The sequence below is a fragment of the Meles meles genome, chromosome 1 (assembly GCF_922984935.1).
Source record: "Meles meles chromosome 1, mMelMel3.1 paternal haplotype, whole genome shotgun sequence".
Lineage (NCBI taxonomy): Eukaryota > Metazoa > Chordata > Mammalia > Carnivora > Mustelidae > Meles > Meles meles.
In genome coordinates, this window is record NC_060066.1 from 89892757 (window position 1) to 89915229 (window position 22473).

Sequence of the window (22473 nt, forward strand, 5' to 3'; positions counted from 1 at the left end):
ATAAAATAAAGCTGGAATTACCCAGATGGGAGGTGGGGAATGTCTTCCACCTGCCCTGTGAAGCCTCTCCTTGGGACACATGGGGAGCTTTGTCTGCTGGGAAAAAAAAAGAATAGCTCTGTACTGGGCTCCCAGCTTGGTCGTGATTCTAGGGCTCCCCAGTCTTCTTGCACCCTCTTTTATATAAAACATCCCATTTTGCAGTGATTTTTTGGAATTGTATTAATGGCCTTGCCACAAACAGTGGGTTGTCCAGATCAACCATGTTTCTTCCCGTCCACCTTCTATCTAAACAAAATTAACAACCGTTTCCTTTTCCTTTCTCTAACAATTTGGTTAATGTTTAGCAACCAAGTTTATTAATTTGTTCATGAGTTTCTGGCCCTCTGATAAACTGTGAGTACCTCAGGACCAGGAGCCAGGTATCTCATATCTTTATCCCCAGAGAAAAGCACCTAGCCCATGCACAAAAGTTAGAAAGTGTAACTACTGTGTGGAACACATACTGGAAGTTGGGGGTGGGAGGTGAGAGATTGTGCTCCACCAGAAATCAGATCCTGCACCACCCAACAGGTTGTGCTAAGGCATTTGTGGACCCAAGGAAAGTGATCTCCACTGTCTTTACCCACATCGCCTTATTTCAGTAACACTTTCAGGAAGGTATCATTATTATTCCTTTCTTATAAATGAAGAAGCTGAGATTCATCAAAATTAATTTTCCCAAGTTCTCACTTTAAGTAAGTAGAGTGTCAGGTCTGGAAGGCATTTCTTTGAGACCCCAAGTCCATGCTCTTAACTATTACTTTATACTTCACCTCCAAGAATTTTAATGCACGCTGTGATGATGGCAAGCGGGTGAGTTAACTATCCTCCCACATCAACATGGACATCATTTTAGATCACACCAAGAACCAGAATTAAGGGCTCCAGTTATAAATCCGTAAGTTTTAGTTGCGCACTTGTTTCCAATTGGATCCTGAAAGCAAGATCATTAGACAGACTCTAAATGCCTCTTTGTACAAACTGATCCCAGGGCAGCAGAGAAAGCTCAATTTGTTCCTGCCTCCTTGTGCATTTCCCACTGAAAACAGTATTTCTGACAGAGCCCATCAGTTGCATTATATGTCTGTGAGGAGCCATAGCATCTTGCCTGACAGGAGCAAAGATATAAAAGCACAAGCTCCCAAAGCCTTTCCCCTTATCCACCTTCTAAAGAAGATCCTGTTTGTACAGCTGTGCTGATAATTATAATAGATTGGGAGAAGGAAAAAAAATGAGAAGAATTTGATTCACTAAAGAAGGGGCCTGATGTAGAAGGAGAGGAAAGCAAAAGGAGGGGAGGTTTAGGAAGTAACCAAGAGTTTTGAGGGATAGATGGAGAAGAAAGATTTGGGAGTAAACAATTACCACAGTGATTTTTTTAACAGTCTAAAAAGAATATTGGAAAAACATTGGTATTGTTAAGAAGTATAATCCATCTTGCAGCCCCTCAAGGAGAAATTTACCATGTTCTTCAATATTTTGAGGGTGGAATACGTGTTCTTTTTATGTGTCACCACAGCAATGTGGGGACTTAAGGTAATTGTAAGAATCCATGTCTCCCTGGACCTCACTTTATCTGGCAGGAACTTAGGAATGTCTCATATTTTAACATTTAAGGAAGCAGTATGGATAGATGGAATAAAAAAAAAAACTAGTCTAAGTTGTGCATATGGGCTGTTGTATTAGATAGAAATGTATGCATAAACAACCTCATTTCAAAAGGAAAGTAAGAAAACTCACAAAATAATAGAGAAGTCCCAATATAAAAGATAAGCCCATTTTCATTTCAGCATGGTAGATTAAGGATACTCCATAATTCCTCTCTACCCAGAAAAATCCTTAAGAGTGGTAGAAGAGATTACAAAACAAAAGTTAATTATGGGCAACAAAATTTAAATGTATACATATTTATCTAAATTATAAGTAAAAGAAATATATGTGTGTTTGAAACAAGAAGAGGAACTCATAATGACTAAGAAATTGAGAGGAATTCTGAAAAGCAGGAAGTTATAAAGCTGCAAAAAGACACAGCCATATGGGAAAGCTGCCATCCAGGATATGCCACAAAACAAAACAAAACAAAAACGTCTACTGCAAAGGGATAGGAGCAGCCCTAAGAGTATTCTTCACTCAGGAGAGGAAAAAAGCTCGAAGCAGGAAGGGTACCAGATGGGGGATTGGTTGGATTACTCTAGAGAAAACAGTCATGTGAGTCAACTTCAGAACACACATCACAACAAGAATGGTTGCCTCTGAGAAGAAACGGTGAGTGTTGTAGCATGCGTTCAAGAGTCAGGGCAAAGTCTGGATGGCATGGCCGCATAAAAGAGAAACAGGGGAACGCATGACCAGAAGATCATCACAAGCCTAGAGTCACAACCCAGGACTCTTTCCAGGTCCTGGGATGAAGACAAGTGTTCCAGCCCATTTTTCCAAGCCAGGTGTACAAAAAGCCAGTAGTAGCCCATAAAAATACCAAGCACAATATGGTACTGAATAAGGTTGGTAGCAGCATGAGAGATGACAAGAAATAAAGAAGAAAATAAGTAAAGAGCAAAAAAGAAAAGGAAAAAGTAGATAAAGTCCAAAGTAAGGGTAACACATAAAAAGAATGATATTCAGCCTGCATTTGCTAGATGTGGTTCATGAATGTAGCCCTGCAACAGTCAATACAAAATGTACTGATTTGCTAGGGCTACCATAACAAAGTACCACGGACTGGGTGGTTTAAGCAACAGACATGCATTTCTTCATAATTCTGGTAGCTAGAAGTCTCAATCAAGTTGTTGGCAGGGTTGGTTTCTTCTGAGCTCTTTTTTTGGCTTGTAAATGGCTGTCTTCTCCCTCTGTCTTCATGTACAGTATCCTCTGTGCTCTTCTATGTCCTAATTTCCTCTTCTTATAAGAACACTGGTCATAATGGATTAAGGCCCATGCTAATTATCTCATTTTAACCTAATAATCTCTTTAAAGACCCTATCTCCAAATATAGTCACATCCTGAGGTACTGGGAGTTAAGACTTCAACATGGCTCTTGGCGAGGTTGCGGGGAACAGAGCTGAGCCCATAACACAAAGGCAGAAGTAGGATTATATGGTTCTTTATGGCCACAAGACAAGAATAAATCCGATGCTCAGGAAAAACAAGCTTATTCCTGCTACCAATGACTGAAAAAAAATACCTCATTCAGATTCTCAAAAAGAGGTTACAGAGTACCAGGGTGAGAAATTTCTTTAGCAATATTCTTACAGTAAATACAGTGCATTTCATAACACTGTCTCTTGTAACAGTCTTCAATGTAGGTCAATGGCATAATGCTAAAATGCAGTTTATAAAAGTATATCTACAAGCATGCAAATTCACATGATGCTCTGGCTTAATCCCAGAATAGATTGGAGAGTATCTAGCAGAATGAATAAATGGCTTTCTTTATGGAAAACATCCATAAATGTGCTTCTCATTCAACTTTTCAGAAGTCCTAAGAGAAAGGAGTTTTAAAGTTTTTTTAACTTCCAAAAAAGAACTGGTGGTCTCTGTTGCTATTTCAGCATAGACCCAAATACAGCCAGGTCACCAGAACTGTGGTGACTCACACTTCTAAGAAGACAGTTTTGCTTAGTGCCTGTGATCTGCTATTTACTAGAACGGTAATGGGGAGCAGATATCCACACTGCCCCATCTGGGTTATGCTATGCTATGAAATGGGAACAATAGCACGTGAAGGCTAAATAAGTTATTGTATGTAAACCACTTGGGACAGTATCTGCCCCATTGAAGCACTCTATTCAGTGTGAGTTTCCCTCATCTCCTCATTTCTGGGACAGTAGGTCTGGGATGGACTCAAGAGTGTACATTTCTTTTTTTTTTTTAATTAACATATAATATATTATTTGCCCCAGGAGTACAGGTCTATGATTCGTCAGTCTTACATAATTCACAGCACATGCCTTCCCGCATGTCCATCAAAGATTGTATATTTCTAAAAGTTCACACTGTCTACTCATGTCGTGGTTCTGAACCAGCCCCACTCAACAGAAGCTGGACCCTGCAGAAGTTATGCTATTTCTTTTAGCTTCATTTTCTTGTCTGTAAGGTAGGGATAATGACAGTCTGTACCTAACAGCACACCTGGGAGGGTTACAGAGCACAGAACCCACCATGACCATTTCTAGATCATTTCAGACAGCTCCAGTGCACCAAACTGCTGACCTCAGAGTTTGTGCACAACCGAATATTTTTAATAGGATGTTCTTTCTCTCTGTTTTGATTAGAGCCTAGCAAACTGAGCACAGAGAGATAGATACCAAGGACCTCCCACCTCATTACAAAAGGGGACGCCAGGTTAACTACTCAGAACTCCTGAAAAAGATAATCAAGCCCTCTTTCTAGGGTGACTCTGCACGTCAGTCCCCTTAACGGTGTTAATAGCTTTGAGTTGAAAGACTCAAAAAGTACCTACGACTGCAGGGATATTTCTGAGGATTCCACAAATCAGTCTATGTGAGAAGGTAGGCACATCCATACTTCTCACATTTGGTGAGTTTTTATTCGCCAAGCTAAGAGAATGTCAACTCCAGATCCTCCAGATCACAGCACTATAAGTCAAGGAAGGCCTTTTGGGGCCCCATCTTTGCTGTCTCCGACCCCGGAAGAACCAGAGGCAGTCCCAAGAGGGGCTGGTTGCCATGGAGAAGAGGAGTGCCAGACAGAGAAATTGAAAAGACGCCAGCCCAACCCGCACGTCCTCACTGTAGCTTCTTTCCACCTCGAACAGGAGGAGGAAAGAGTTTTAATCTCCAGGCAAGTTCTGAGTTGTCATTATTACAATAGACGAGGTAATTTTGCTACTAAAATAAGACTTCTTTTATAATTAGAAGTACAGAGGACTTGCTATTATTTTAAAGAATCCAGAAACACTAACGGACCTTCACTGGGTTTCATCCAGAGGCAGGAAAGGCGTATTGGACTGGGCAATGGTAATGAAAAACAAGCTGCTTTGGAGTTGCACCCCTAATATTTCAGGCTCTTAATGCACCCCATACATGCATACTCCCATACATCCCAAGTCATCAAAGCGTATTTCTTAGTTCTGAGATTTTGCTCCCTCTCAACATATACCAGCTGAGGGAATATCTTTATTTAATGCCACTTTCAAAGAAAAGAGACTCGATCATTTGGAGCAGCTCTCAGAAGCCCAAATATAGCATCTTTAAAAATACATGTTCTTCAGTGGCTATTTGAAATATTATGCAGACATAAGGAAATAAGCAAAATATGTTCTGTTTATAGTCAATAAATATAAAAAGCCCTCTTTTTTTTGAAGCTGTAAGAAACTTAGCATAGTCCAGATCAATCAACTAATGTTTTCAAGAAAATGCTTTGCTGCCATTGGCTTCTTTCCCAGCCCAAATCATTACTTGTTTCTATTCGCAATTCTAGGAGATACACATCTGCCAGAAAACATCTGAACTTTTCAATATAAGGAACAAGATTTATATTCTCCGTATGCTTTACAATCACTTTTCCGCCCATGTGTGACACAGTATAGGTAGTATCATGAAGGATTAAGCTATGAGAAGCAAGGATTTAGGCAGTGAGGATGTTCTTGGGAACTGATAGCTACCACATTTTTTTCCTGCTTAAGAGAATTCTGCATTTTTTCATTTGTTTCTCAGACAATTTTGATTAAAAATAAAATGTTATTTGTTATTCTTAACAAAAAGCATCCCTCGTAGCTCTAATTCACCTCCAAACTAAGACACACTCATACAAAACATAGTATATGTTTGTCTAAATTCATAATTAAAATTACTGCTTTTCCAATGAAAAGTAGTTCACTTGGACTTTCAAAAGTAGTCCAATTAAATTTAAAAAATGAAAGGAAACAGTTATTCCTAAACTCAATGTGCGATTTGGGCAAATAGATTTAATACTTTATCACCCAATTCTACATCAGTGGTTATCTGGTCATGAAAAATATTCGAGGAATTTCTCTTGCCTCAATGTAAGTAAGAACTACTCTTTAAAGGCTCTCTCCATCCTCTTTCTTTCTTTTTAATGCAATGCTCTCCATCTACTGAATAGAGTTGGAGAAGCTTGATAAATATCACAGCCTCTTATTTTACAAATAGCTACAATATGGGTTATAGGGTAGAGATAAAAGTAAGAGAATTAAAATTAGAGTTCCGGTCACTGATAATGAATTTCAACTGCATAAATTCACTCCCGTAATTATTGACTAGCATAAAAAGATACATAAATATTCCATAACTATATCTAGATGGGGTTGTAAAACTGCTTGAGAAGATAATATGGTATGTCAGGGCAGGTCCTAATCCTGACCCCACTATCATCCTCTTGTAACACCTAGGATAGACGGCTTATCTTTGCTGAGCTTTAGAGGTAACAACAATAGTTTACTCACTGAACAAAACCATTGGGAAAATCCAGCCAGTTAAAGTGTGGGGTGGTTGAGAAAAAAAAGAAAATCTGTCCTCCGAAATAATCAGACTTAGACTGAGTTCCAAGCCAAGCTGTGGTACTTTCAGATCGAGACCTTGTGCACGTCTATTGACTACTCTGTGTTTTTATCTCCTCATCTAAAAAACGGAGCTGGTGGTAACTTAAAGTTCAGAGGGTTCTTAAAGTGATTAAATGTCACAATATATATTAAAGATAGAATACATGATAGGCGCTCAATAAATGGCAGTTGAATTTTTTACTCATCTATGTGAAAATATTTGGGAAATAGGAAGGGTTTTTCTATGCAAGCCATCATTATTATCACATAGTATATTCATGTAATTAGACAAAGAAGGACTCCACTCAGGGTAGCTGCACTCTTATGTGTCCTTCTACTCATCTTTCCCCATAAACTCTTCCTAGAAGGACCATTCCTTACAACTGGTAAAAATCTGTGATTCTACTTGGTGTTGATTACTAAAACAATAATGCCTGCCAGCTTAACACCTCCTCTTACAAACAAAAATGACTATTAATTTAATACAGTGTGTCACTATAAACAAACGTTTCCTCTCTCTAGCTGTTTCCTCACATGTTTCCAATTCGGGGAAACCTCATTTTCAAGCCACAGTGTTGCTCATACTGAATTTTGTCTCCATCTATATAGTGGCTGACAGTTTCACAATCAAATGCTTAGTTATAAATGAATCACGTGGGCTTCTAGCATCTAAACCAATCCTAAGTAAGAGAATGAATGATATTAACTCCCCAAAACATGTAAGAATTAGATGCTGCAAAGGATGTTTAGTGGGGACTGGAAAACACAACTCAAGCTGGTGCCCTTCCCTGCCCTGCCTGTTACAGTAGAGAGCATTTGCAGGTTTCCCTGTGCCGGTAAAACGTTGGAAGAAGGCAGCTTTTGTAATAGGATCATTGGCTAAAATGAAATGAGTCAATCTGATCAATAGAAATTGCACATGCAGCAAAGAGCTCTTAATGGATCTTAATCTCCATTAGGCTGAGTTGGAGGAAGTTGCAGGGGAAGCTGCATCACATTTCAGCCATTGATAGTAGCATCGTGGTCCATGAGCAGCTTTCAGGGAATGGGAATATTCATCCTGGGGTGCTCTGGGACAACCATCAATAGGATGGTAAACTCTTGCATCATCGTTGTCCAGGAAATGCTCTGGGGGATACTCTGGAGAATAGTCTCCAAGGCTTATGAAAATTTTAGCAGGAATTCATGGTGGGTCAACCAGAAGACCATTAGCACATGAAGCTTTTCTGTCATGTGTAATTAAATGTGGTTTAGAATCCCTTAGACATGATTTATAAAACCAAAAGGAACAGTTCCAAGTTTGTTACCAGAGGCCCATCAAGTCTGTGCTGTGGGGAGAACAACAAGGATCAAGTTTTTCAGGAGGAGGCATACTTTGCACATGACACATAGAAATGTAAAAAACCTAATGTTTGGATGCCCAGAATGTGAAACTAACTGCCTCTCAATTTAATATATAATAGGGAAAGCTCCATGTGGAAATTCGAAAGAAAAGGAAAATTGCACACAATTTAGAAGACTACCCATTGTACATGCACTTGGAAATTACAGCACAATATCTCCTAATTAATGCTGATTGAGTACTTTGATTTCAAAAATTGAAAAGCATAATACATGGACACTGCATTACACATTCACACATTCTCCTCACAAAGTCCTTGATGTCAGAGACCAAAATAGAAAAGCCAATAGCAGATTGCTTCATGCTTTTTTTTCCTTTCTCTAAGTAAAACTTGATGATTATAAATTCAAAAGTCCAGAATTAATAAAAATGAAACTGCCTTGTGCTATGGCACAAATAATTTATCCCAAATGTTTGGGCTACTTAATTGGAAAAGTGAGGGTTGTTTTCCATACCATATCAATAATTTCAAATGTAGATGCTCTCTTCCTCTGTGCTTCTGTGACATGTCACTATTTATTCTATTATTATAGCACTTCATCACTGCAGACCACACTCATTTTCGTGTCTGACTCTCAACTTGATTGTGCCTAGATGAATTGTAAATCTCTTGAAAATCAGAATGTATCTTTTTTTTATCATGTTATGCTCTCTGCCTACAACAACGCTAATATAAAAGGAACACATGGTACATTTGTATTGAATAAATGCAAAAACAGTGAGATATTTTATATACCATAATCTTTCTCTGAGGCATTTTGAAAATACTATGTATTTTATGAAGGTCTGAGAGACCTTTAGAAATGTATCAAAAGATCATCTTCACAAAATAGGGGGGGAAAACCTAGATTTTAATATTTATCTGGGTACTTTCACAATAGAGAATATAATGACATCTACGAACTTTTCAGGTATGCTCTTTCATTGTCTTCAGTTAAGAATTTTAAAAAACTGTCACAAAGTTCTCATGTCGTGGATTTTCCCATTGTTAAGTATGCTGAGAATGATTAAAAAAAAAAAAAAAAACTAAGTAGCCAAATGTGTTTTATTCTCTTTTTGATTGAACACAGATAGGAAAGAAAGTACATTATGTGAATCAAATATTGATATCATAAATATGATCTAATAATTTACATTCTTAATTGTCTTATCATTATTACCTGTTAATCACTTGTACCTATGGCACTTTTGAAACAGACTATCTTGTATGAAGTGTCTAGCATACATAGTAGGGACTAAATTACATGTTGAAATAGTAATGAATGAATTTTGTTCCAAGAAAATGATGGAAGGAAGCATTCAGCTTCCTTATGGCACTATACCATAGTCTCTGGCCCCCAGCACTTGAGACAACTTTCCTTTCTGTTTCAAAAATATCACTCTGACCTCCTTGGACTATCAGAATGCCTTTACCTGCCTCCAGCAACTTGCAAACATGTTTAATCATCTGGGAGTTGAGGGAAGACAGGAGAGAATGTACTTTTGATAATGACATTATTGATGGTATAATACATTTCTAATAATTTTCATTTAAAATTATCTTATTATTTATTACAAAAATATGAAGGCTGAGTCAAGTGAGAATTTTCCAACTCTTTAATTAATCTACTCTCCTTGATTTGATAGTACTTAACTCATCCTGTCTTTTGGGAGCGATTTCTTCTCTCTATATAATCTCCATCATTGATAGGCTTAAATCAGCTTTTTTACACCATTACTTGGAAGAGGGGAAAAGAGAATTTGCCAATGTATGTCTTACTTTAATAACTATTGATTGTCTAAAACCTTGCAAATGTAGATTCTATTTGATATATCCAAAAGATCCTTTAAGCAACAAATTCTTTCAGTTAAAAAAAAAAAAAAAAAAAGTCCTAGAGTGCAATAATTACAATAGACCCCAGTGGGAGGTTTTGGGCTCAGCTGTAAGGAGCAATTAAGTGCAGGTTCTGAGACATTGCGTGACTTTTGTGAAAGGAGTATGGAAATGCCTGTCTCTGTCAATGACTGGTCAAGTCACTTCACTCAGCCATCATGGTCTCTGCCTTTTGTAGGTTCCAGGAACTGGCCCAGCTGGGAGCCTGGAACTCCATCTAGTCTAAAATATCTGATCAATCACTTAACTATTAGAAAAGATGACCCCAGGAGAAGGTCTCTTATCAAGGAATCTCTTAAGAATTCATCCCAAGTAAACCCAATTTTTAAAAATTATGTACTCTAATTAGCTCTGGGGGCATAATCCCCTTAGGAAGAGTATGAAATCGAGTTTGTCTTGTTTTCCAAAAGAGAAATGCTTTATCTGTTCTAAACAATAGGCTTATTGGGCTACTAGACACTCTTTTCAAATAACATGACAGATTGATTCTAAACAAACTTTAGGACCACATTTTTTTTTCCCAAGGGTAATGACTTTATGAGGAGTAAGAGAATTTTAGCCATAATTTTCTCACCATGATCAATTTTATAGAGTGCTTTATCTCCATGAAATATCAGATGAAAGCAATTTAAGACCATTTATGAAATTCACCAATCTATGACTGCAGCAATATTATCTAGTGGTTATGAGCAGAGATTCAGAAGTCAGAGTGCCCTGGTTTGAATCTAGGATTCTTCAGTTACTAGCTATGTTAATACATCTGTTCTTCAGTTTCCCATCTGTAAAATGAGGATAATAATAAAATACATACCTCCCAGGTTTAGGGTACATTAGATTGAATAAATTCATATGTGCAAACCCCTCAACATGATACCCGGAAAATTATAACTACTATTCAGAATTAATTGCTATTGTTATTGTCAACAATAATGCCAATGATACAAAATCTAGGATAGTCATGATACTGGACTCTATCTTGATATTACAGCTATAATCAGAATCAACAAAAATATTTTCATGTACATGTAAATGTCCATATAAATGATGTTAACCAAGGTTATGTCCTAATTCCCTCCTTGTCTTATTGATTTACATCAGACAACTTGCTATAGCTAACAGATACACCCAATATATGGTCTTCCCCTTCCCTGCCACATACATATGCTAAAGAAGAATATAGTTCTTTTTTAAAAAATACAGGTGATATGTTTTAATTATCATGTAAAATCAATTTACTTCCTAGTTCCTTTCAGGAAATGCAAATCACTAAAAGCAAACTCACTGAATTGAAAGGCATTCCCAACATTAATTACATTTCAATTAACTCCACCAATTTTAAGTAACTCCACACAATGCATCAATTCTTTCAACTAAAGGAAATGCCTTTTACAATTAATTTCACTCTGTCTAGTTTATCAGGATGTAGTTCCTTCTCAGACAAGATGGTCTGTTGGTAAAATGCCTTTAAAATTGTTTCACACTAAAATGAATTCCTTCATGTATATCGTTCAGAACCCTAGAACCTCTGCCAGCTCAGGGTGCAAGTGCTTGAGAAGATTTAAAGCTCTTCTTTGAGAAAACAACTACCTTTACTGCAGGTAGCCCTGGAGCCCCTGCCCATGTCCAAGTGGGTAGGCCTGCTGCCTAGGAGAAAATAAGAATTGAGTTTTTTTAACCAAATGAGAATATCTACTTTGCTGCCAACACATTTGATGCATAAAAGATACGGACCTAGGTTAACCATAGAAACACAGAACACCTGCTTTATATTTAAAGACATTGATCATGATCTAACTGTAAGCTAGAAACTCACAGTGGCTTATCCAAGCCATATGATATTAAAGAGAATGTTCAAATGGGCAGTCCAATTCTCCGCTCCATGCTCCCTTAACTCGATCCCTGTATTAATGCAAATTATCAGAAAAGAAAATTACTCGGCCCCTCATGATGAATTCAGTATTCTATTAAGTTACAATTTTATGTCACTACTTAAGCTTTTATAGGTCAAAACAAGAAGCCCTCTTTTGAAGTGTTGGTGGCTTTTGCAAAACCATAATTGAAAAAAAAGTTTTCTGCATGTTATCAAAGTGCTTCAGAAAAGTACAACATAATAAAACCATCCCTTTAATTTAGCTCAGGAAAATGTTGCTTTCTACAAATCAATGTATATATTTTCTTTGATCAGACAATCAATGAGAGTTATGTGCCTCAAGTGTTTCTCTCTGTGCCCTGTTGGGAAACAATGACATAATTCATGGAAAGTGCCACTGCTGGGCATTGTAAGCACTCCATTACAGTCAACTCCTATTATTAGCTGTTATTAATAATTCTAATCTTATTTGAAGTGCCAAGTGACATCTCCTTTGTCTGTTGCTGTAGATGGTCTCTGTTCTAATTTTATACTTAATGGTCCTGTTTTATATCATTTCATTGTATACACTACCTTAAAATAGAAAAAGTATAAGTTCAAACTAAAAATTTTAAACGAGTAGGACTTTACAGCATTCGTGTTTGCAATAATGGCAGAGGGGTTAGTTTAAACTTAAAAATTAGGTCTGATGATAGAAGTCTAAATAAGACTGTGATCAAGAAGTATGTTAATTTCTCCCCCACAAAGAGAAGATTTGCCCAAGTTCAGCATGTACCTATAATTTTTTATGTATAGTTAGGCAGGGTAAACCCTCAGTAGGTCAGATTAACTGGGATTTGTGTAGAAAGGCCAAAGGAATGAGTGAGAAGTTTAAACCATAGAATATATAAATAATGTAGTTCTATATTTGAGGACACATGAAAGCAGAAGCCAAGCAGGTCCACACAGGAAGTGACGGCAGGCTGAACCAAGGTTATGGCAGTGGGAGAAAGAGCCGAGTGCACAGGAGAGTTCCAATAAACAGGGTGGGGTGCGTGGGGTATAGGATCTGAGTGTCCTTGCTTTGGACTCTAGGAGATTGCAGAAAGATGCACGAGCACAGGCTGCTTGCAACAGAGATGGAAGCATTTCCAGGTTTCTAGGCTGGGCAAGCTGAAATGCAACCTTTTAAAGACATTATAGGAACTGGTTTGGTTTGTTTTGTTTTGTTTTGTGCTTCCATTCCAGTCACTGTCAATAGTCTTAAAATCATGGGCCATGGAAGCAGAAAGGAACCCCATGGACCATCCAGCCAGAGCTTTCCTTTTGCAGCTGAGGAAACTGCCCTGGAGAAATGGCTCAGCTAGTCAGTTAAACAGCCCAATCTTAATATCAGGGCTTCTGCTTCTCAGTTCAGCTCTCCACTCTGCTATCTTCCTGTGATCGTATATTTGTCTGGTATTATGTGGTTTTCTGTTTTTGTTTTTTTAAAGATTTTATTTATTTACTTGAGAGAGAGAGAGAGAGAGTGTGTGTGTGTGTGTGTGTGAATGTGGGGAGGAGTGGAAGAAGAGGGAGAGAGAGAACCTGAAGCAGATTCCATGCTGAGCATGGACACTCACATGGGGCTCAATCTTACAGCCCTGAGATCATGAGCTGAGCCGAAATCAAGAATCAGAAGCTCAACCGACTGAGCTTCTCAGGCACCCTTGTTGTTATTGTGGTTTTGTTAGGGTACGGAGTCGACCACCCCTCAATGAGACAGAGAACACTCTCGATAATGCAAGTCACACAGGAGGTTTATTTCCAGCTAGCTGGGGTCCAAGTATCTGCCCGGCGCAGCAGGTTTCAACAAGGACCCCGAGCACTCAAAGCCAAGGGTTTATATAGCATTTTCAAGGCACTTTTTCATAGCTACATACATATCTTGTGCTTCACTTTGACAGTTTAACTTTGTTCAACTTTTTGTCACTCCGGCGTCACCCTGGCGGTTAAGTGAGATTTAGGTTTAGAAGAAATTTAACTTTATTTACCTTTCCCTCCACCTCAGTCTCCTTCAGTTTTATTGTGGGGAGGGCGATCTTAGGCCTCAAGGAGCTGAGCTATTTGTCTCTGGAAATTGGGCTATTGAGAAGATGGCTTCTTTGTTGTAAATCACTAGGACATTTGTAAACTGAGGGAGACTCCTGTCTTGCAGGTTTGTGATCTCTGCAAGTTAACTATTTGTTTTTTATTAACATCTGGTCCCTGTAGTGCCACCACCTAACTGCCCTGGTGGTATATGATTAAGTTGTTTTCCCAGGTTTTAGCTAGTTTCTTCTTTTCTCAAGTCACGTACGCAGCATCGGCCGGTTAGGGATGCTCAGTAAAATGGCTTCCTGGCCTTCAGGATGGCCATTCTTATGCTAACCCACTCTTACAGTGCAAGGTGCCAGCTTTTGCTTTGCCAAGGTGGCTGTACTTACGTCAGGGGTAGACTCAGGTGGGTACAGCCTTGTTTTTCTTGGCCTCCACACCTGGAGCTGGTTTCTGGGGCTTGTTTTTAAGTCCTCTGGGGGAAGGGGAGCAGGGACAGTTTAAGGGTTAAACAACAAAATTACTGTTTAACCTCAATGGAAGCCTCTGGCTAAAATAGAAATATAAAATAGGTCCTACAGTTTTAAAATGGAAAATCCCACATTCCAGGAAACCCCTCAGCCCCAAGCAAACCAGGATGGTCAGTCACCCTAATGGAGATAGAAATTGTTATTTATATTCCCATAATCTTCAAGAGTAGTTTTCGTAGCTCATCATGGCAAAAATTCACCATGTACTGGTGGCCAAAACCACTCCAGAATAAAGAGTAGCCTTAACATCGAGGAGTGTTGACTTTATGTCAACAGAATAGAAGGGATGAGTAAGAAACTCTTCCTTTTCCAATCTCACTTGTGACAAGAATACCACCATCAGATCCAAGTCATGTGATCAAGACTCCATCTCCACTCCCTTATCCAATCATATTAGGGCTAGCAGATCACTGATAAAATCTGCAGAGGGTCTCTTTTTCTGAATACCAATCATAATTTAGAAAAATATTCCAAAATTCAAAGACAGACTGGGGTTTGATACCAGACAATCTTGCTCCCCATCATCACTTTAGGAAAACATGGATTGACCTCAAGGGCATTAAGCAGACGAAGAGACTAAAGAAATTAGACTATCTGCTTCCCCCTAAGGTCCCCAGTAGCAAACAGCAAGCCCTCTTGCTTGCACAGGCAACATCTATAAGATGAAACGGCACAGACAACATCTAAAAGAGAAGACAGGTGTCACCCAGCAGCCAGAGGCCTTTAAGCAAAAGACTGTGATTTCTACCCTGAAGGTCTTTCCGAGCTGTTCTGCTTCGACTGGACCCTGCCCTTCCTCATGAGTCATGCTGGCAGGCACTGTCCCAGGGCAGCCCAGCCTCTTCTTAATCCAAGTCACTGCATTCATCAGAGACGCAGCCCAGGCAGCCACATCCCAGGCAACTTCAAGGACCTGAGCATCCATTTCCAACCTTCGTACAGAAAGTATTGAGGATTTTAATTTCGGATTATGCTGCCCTGACTTTGTGAAAAGAAATGTCTACTGAGAAGATAGATATTAAGAGAAATAGCGTGTTGTCCTGGCTCCTGGACTTATCATCCAATATGAATGCCTTCTTCCTTTGGGGAAATGGATAGGTTGTTTTTCCTTTGCCCCTGTATCCTCTTTGATTTCATTTCAAGGGAGCTTTTGGGGGGGGGGGAAGGGGATGTTTCTGGAATCAATTCCATTCACATTAAAGAAACCATAATATCCTACTTTTTTATTTCATTTAAAAAATAAAACTCCTTTACTTTAGCTAATCATATTCCAAAATGTTCCCCACACTCATTCATCAAGCTAAAGGGTATGCAACTGAGCCTTTCACATAAAAGTTGCTTTTCGTAGGAAAAGTTTGTCATTCCCAGCCATGTGTCAGTCAAGGTGCAGCACATGCTCTGTAGATGCCTTTAAATTTCCTTTTCTGAAAGTCAGTGGGAGCCTGCCAAACACCAAAGGTGTGGATGAGCCTGGCTCAAAGTAACATAAAATATAGCTAATGCACTTTCTGCAGATTGGAAAGATGAAATTATAATTTCAATTGGAAGCAGCCTCTGGCTCCATACCTCCAGATCATAGTAAATCTCCCATTTGAACACTCACACCTCTGAGGCTTCCTGATTGAATCAGAGCTCCAGGGGCTGCCTGCCTTCCCCTGCATTTGCAGACTGACTTTTCCACTGGGCACGTATTGTGATACACCAACATATTCTCACCTCTATTGTTTTAGTGTTGTGTAGTTGTTGGGTTTTTTTGTTTCCCTCTGTTTTGTTTTAGGAAGTCTCTCTGGAAACCATGCTTGACTTAAAATTTGAATTTGAACCCAGCATACTAGAAATTGCCTTGAACTTGAGCAATCTTCTGAGCCTTTTCTGCATGTTAGTTTCCTATCTAGACAAATGGCAATGATGATACAATTATACAGGTTTCTTAGAAAAATGGCAATGAAGATACAATTATACAGGTTTCTGGAAGAATTACCGCAGCACAGGTGAACGTGCCTATACACAGGACCTCAGATATTCATGCAATGTTACAGAGGAACTGTCACCTGCATGGCAAATATTCTGTGTGCCTTTCACCATAAAAGATCAGTAGAGCAGGGCGCAAAAACAAGACTTTGACTTCAAATAGGTCACAATCTCCGATTAATTACCATCTATCAAGCACCTATTACGTGCTATGTGCTGCCCTAGGTATTTTAATATGCATTGTCTTACTTCTCATAACAACACTATGAGGCAAATATTATCATAGCCATTTTGCAGATGAGGAAATGAAGCCTGGATAAGTTAAATCTATTTCCCAAAGCCACAAGATTAATATATGGCAATGCTGGGACTAGAATACAGGCCTGTCTTCAAACAGCCCTCCGATGCAAGCTGAGATGCATTAGACACACGCACATATACGCACAGAGCTCATCATATTCCAGAATGTTCCCCATTCTCGTTCAGGACTCAGAGGGTTAAAGAGAAGATGACAAAATAGCATAAACAGCTGGTTCCAAGGTGTTAGTTGCTCTTCTGTGATACCATTTTGTTTGTGCTTCTGCAGCTGTACCAGAAAGTTTTTGTTCTCTGAAGAAAATACTGAACTGAAAAGATAATTGGTATTCAAGACACACATGTTTTCTACCAGCAAATAAGAAGAAAGCACAACAGTATTCTTGAAGGATGCTGATTTTTTTGTGTTTTGCAATTCTGCATTTTCAAAAATGACATCTGTTTTGTGAGTGACTAAAAACTCTGGAGGAAGAATTTGTAAAAGGAAATAAAATTGTGTTTCTGAGCATTTTCCTCCTTACTGCCTTCAAATGATGTTTAGTTGGCCCATTTTCCCAAAAACATTGTCAAGGCAGAAGTTTTCTATTTCCTGCCCACATTTCTGACAGGTTTGAAATGATGTTCCAGTGGCAAATGTTTTAAAAGTTTCTTTTAGCACTTTTCCCCCATGTATCAAATCATTCTTTCTTTTGAGCACTCAAAAAAAATTGTGCCTTCTAGGAGCATAAATGAATATAATGCATCCCATTTATATCATGCATTTCTAGAAGGAACTCAAAAGTATTTTACTGTCTTCACTTTTCCAGGCTGTTTATTTTTTGCTGGTGCATCAACAAATACAAAAGTTTAAGACAGCCATTTCTTATTCATTCCCATCTCTTTGATTTATCACTTCCTATTCCATAAATTTCCAGCCTCTACTTCACACAAATAAAAAGATGCAGTAACTCATGCAATTTGTCAGCCAAATCCCAGTTTTAGAGAAGAATGAATATTAACTAAGGTCATCTGAGGAAGTCCCCACTGTAAATGGCACAGTGTCAGTTTGAACCCCTGTTCTCCCAAATCTGTACATGGCCACTCTGCTAGAATCACCTTTCTCTTCCAGAAACACATGACAGCTTCCAAGTTATAGCTGGAAGAATCAGCACCCTTCAAAGTGGGCAGGAACTCCTGGACCACAGGTGCAAGTCTTTTTCCTTCTGCCTTTGCCCAGAATTTATGGAGCCACACATCACAGAGAAATGAAATCTAAATGATTCGTTGGGAACTCTCACGAGGAAGAAATTTCCTAAGTTGTCCTGACGATCGAGCTCACATTTATCTGGCCCCATAATTCACAAACTGTAAACCCTGTTGGTACAATGCTTCTTTCTCAAAGCTTATATATGTCATTTTTGCTGTGATAGCTCAGTCATACACATTTCAAATTTCTCTGGATTTTGGGCATTGCCTAGCCAAGCACACCTGCCTCCGTGTTTGCTTCCTGGCACAATCCCTCTGACCCTTTGCTATAAATTGACTTCATGTTTCCTCTTTGAAAGTACTTAAGCAGAAAATCCCAGATTGCTTCACATATAAGATTACCAGGGAGACCAAAGCTACAGACGAATTGGCCAAGGGAAATATCACATACCTTATCCTTGGTGTCAGAGCTTTCATTGGCAAAACCCAAACAGAATGCTACTAAGAGGTAGAGGAATTTCTATACAAATAATAGAAGTCGCATATGGGTTAGGAAACTCAAGTGGAACAAGAGTTCCACCGTGTCTGGTGATTTGTGATTGGGACCTAGATTAGGCACCATTCTCTACCTTTTGAATAGCTTCTGGTGTCACCAGTGAGACCCTTCACATTCCAAGATGGACTCTGCCAGCTCCCCATCACAAGGACATGTCTCCTCCGGAGCTGCTGTGCTGGAGGAACTCCTGACACTAGAAGCTCTGGTACAACATGAAAGACAGTCCCCACATGTCCTGCGAGAGACAGGGTGGTGGGTCCCAGATTCATTTTTAAGTCGCAGTGAAGAATGGGAAATGTTGAAATGGGCAATGTGGCTTCATTCGTTGTGCACATACATCACATCTTGCATCGCTTCTTTCTTTAGACAAGATCCTCTCAGACCATGTAGACAAATTCATGATTGTGAAAATTTCCATTTGCTTTCTGTGGTTCCCACTGTTTTCATCCTGGTTTTTTTTTTTTTTTTTTTGGTTTTTTGTTTTTGTTTTTGTTTTTTTCATTTTGTAAAACAAAATTCTTTTCTTAGATGTTGCCAGGGGTTTCGTTTATTTTCCTCCAAGAATTCCCTATCTATTCTTCCATACTTATAGACTGCCACTCTTTTCAATGTACTCTATCTGGGTTTGGTTTTTTTTTTTGCCCTCGATTCTTATTGTGAACTTGGGCTTCTTCCATATACATGTCTACTTGAAAACTGACTGTGAATGACATGGTCTCTCCTCACCTTCCTAAACTTTACTGCACCCTCAAGGTCTGTTTCAAATACCAAGTTCTTCACCTGGTTGTCTGAGGTACTAAGCAACGCTGATCTCTTCCACCGCATTGCAGCTTCCACAACAACCCCTGAGTTTCAACTAGATGTGTCAAATTGCCCCAACTAGAAACCTATGATCTCCCACCAGCGGGAAGAGCACAGACTTAGGCACAAAACAAACATTCAAAAAACACTTAGACACAATTGGCTATGGAAAAATTAGAAACGAGGATACACTCAAGAAACTTTTATGTATTTGTATATTTATCCAACAATGTTTCTGAAGCCCCTAAAGAGGACACAGAGACACATATGTCATGATCACTGGTCTGTAAAGATTGAGTGGAAAGAACACAAGTATGAACAAAGAAGTGATTTAATGTGTCATGATAGCTTGTGTAGAAATCATTAAAGGGAGGGTGCCTGGGTGGCTTAGTCTGTTAAGTGTCTGCCTTCAGCACCGGTCATGATCCTGGAGAGCTGGGATCGAGTCCCGCATCAGTCTCCTTGCTGCTTCTCCCTCTGTCTGCTGGTCCCACTGCTTGTGCTCTCTATGCTTTCTCTCTCACACAAATAAATAAAATCTTAGAAAAATAAAAAGAAAAAATAAAGGTAACAGTAGGAGCGCAATGGAGAGAGTGGTCAGTTTTGTCCTGACTCAGAATGGAAGCAATGATTTTGCAGGATTTTGAAAAACTGACTGAGACAGAAAAGGAAAAATTGAGAGCGTTCAGGATAAAGCAAACAGTTTGAACAGAGTCAGGATACATGGACCCGGAGGAAAAACTGTCCACATTCTAGTTCTTGACAAACTTGCTAAGAAATATTTGATGGTGGGTAAAACACCTTACTTGGCTTGGTGAGAGAAAAGATCCACCTGGGTGTGGACAAGTCTTTCTTCCAAACCCCTGCTTCAGTGGAACATGCGAGATATGAACCTGGATATTACCTCCCAGTTTATAATATTTCAGTGACATCCCACTGACCAAAGAATGCCCAGGGTTTTAGTGGAATATCCCTGCCCCCACCTCCAGTCTCATTGAATTGGCCTCTTCCCTGGCCTGGCCTCTAGTCTCACTGCTCAAACCCTACCTTTCAATTATATCAAACGTCATGCTTTCTGCTGCTGCTTATTATTGCTATGAAGTTATTAAAATTTAAGGCACATATAGAAGGCTTTCCACTGAGGATATCCAACTAAATAAGGTTATTGTTCTTATAGAAACGGAGGATCGAGTTGAGTGTTAAGGGTGAAATACCAGAGCACTTTCGTTTCATCTGTGGAATGTTAAATTGTTTGGTAAATACAGTGAAACCAAAGGAGTTCAAAATTCTGAGAGAATGTTAAAAGATAGCCCATAAAATAAGGAGAACAGAGAAGCCAAAAGTATCCAAATTTCTCACTTCCATTAAGTGTGTGTACACACAGATACATATATGAGCACACACGCACACACACACAGATGTCTCATACCACTGGAGGGCATCCTGGAATCGGTGCATCACCAAAATATTCAGTGATAAAGACATTTTCTTCCTGGCACATTAGAGAGAGAAACTGAGACCAGACAGCTAGTAAGATATGACACACTCTCCCTTCAGGAGCACATGCTGCTTTGGCAAACACAAATATCACTCACTCACACACACATGTACTCAAGCCTGTGCATAATTCTCTTGACAACTCCAACTTATAACATTAGCATATGAATGCTGAGGCTTACAGTGATATTCGCCCACCAAATGGAATTTATAATATAAATGCAATAAAAAGTATCTGAAAGATTACTCTTTGCTCTGAATTGAGTCTGTCAGAGCTTGTATGTAAAATATATGTAATAGCTGTATAGAACCCCAGTGTAAATATATTCTTCCCGCGTGCTCCCATGGAGAAAAGCTGAGATGGTTAGGACAATACTAAATTCATACCTCCTTCCCAAATAATGCATAAAATAAATGGCTCCAATTCCCCAGCTTTATGCACGTGTCTCTCCATTTCCAGTATTTCACATGTATTAGGCCAAATGTGCGTTTTTTTCAAGGTCTCTCTGTCTTCATTTTATTTTTGTTAGATGTCCTTTTCCCCGCTGCCAAGAATTATTCACAACTCTGGTAGGAAGATTTTACAATTGTATCCATAATCTACTCAAACAAGAACCAGAAATTATTAGTACATGTGACATGTCTTTCCCCGTAGATTATAAGTGCCCTAAAGGGAATGACATTGACTTGTTTATTTTTAAAGTCACGTCATCTTTAAAGTCATGGGCCTGCAAAAGCGACGATTTATCATCTCATGTGATTCTACACATTGGCTGGTGGTTCCTGTCATGCCTTTACCTGGGCTCACTCAAGCGGCCTCATTCATCTAGAAAGACTGGCAGACCTGGAAGTTTCTCGGCTCACTCACATGTCTGGCGGTAGGTGCCATCTGTCAGCTGGGCTTCCTTCGTCCTTTTCCACGTGGCCTCCTTTCTCCAGTTGACTAGACTTGCTCCCTTACACGCTGCCTCAAAGCAACGCTGCAAGGCCTCTTACAGCCTTCCCACAGAGAGCACACAGCATCACTTCCACCAAGCTTGATTGGTCAAAGCAAGTCAGAAGGAAGCCCAGTACAGATGGAGGGAAATAGGCACCATCTTGTGGTAGGAGGACTGGCAAAGTCACCTGGCAAAGGGGCAGGCATCCAGGGATAAGAGATGTTTTGTAGCCATTCTTATAAACAATTTTCCCACAAGATCCAACTCCTTCTTATATTGTACTCTGTTTTGTGTAGTGGTATCATGACCAACTCATGATTTATTACATGTAACAGGATGGAGGACTCCATACCGTTAGGATTCTGGTTTGATCTGACCCGTGAGAAGCAGGCAGGAGAGAACAGTTTCGATTACTGCAATGTCTGTGTTTGGGAATTGCTCTTCGGGCAATGGATTCGCCCATGGTTCTACCTCCTGCTGAGAGTACACTCTTCCTCGCCTCCAGCTCTCCTCTGATTTTGGTAAAAGTATTTCCTCCGAAGGTGATTTTTTAAATTTTTTTTAAATCTTTTTAAAAAGATTTTATTTATTTATTTGACAGACAGAGATCACACATAGGCAGAGAGCCAGGCAGAGAGAGAAGGGGAAGCAGTCGCAGAGGGCCTGATGCGGACTTGATCCCAAGACCCTGAAATCATGACCCAAGCTGAAGGCAGAGGCTTAACCCACGGAACCACCCAGTCACCCCGGTAAATTTTTCTTTAAAGTGAAGATAAGGCCAACCATTTTCTAACCATGTTTCTTTAAGTAAATATATATTTAGTATTACTACCTACTGAGCTTAGCTTTGTGAAGATACAGAGGTTAATTTTTCAAAAATGTACTTTGATTTCACTATGCTCACCATCTACTGGGAGA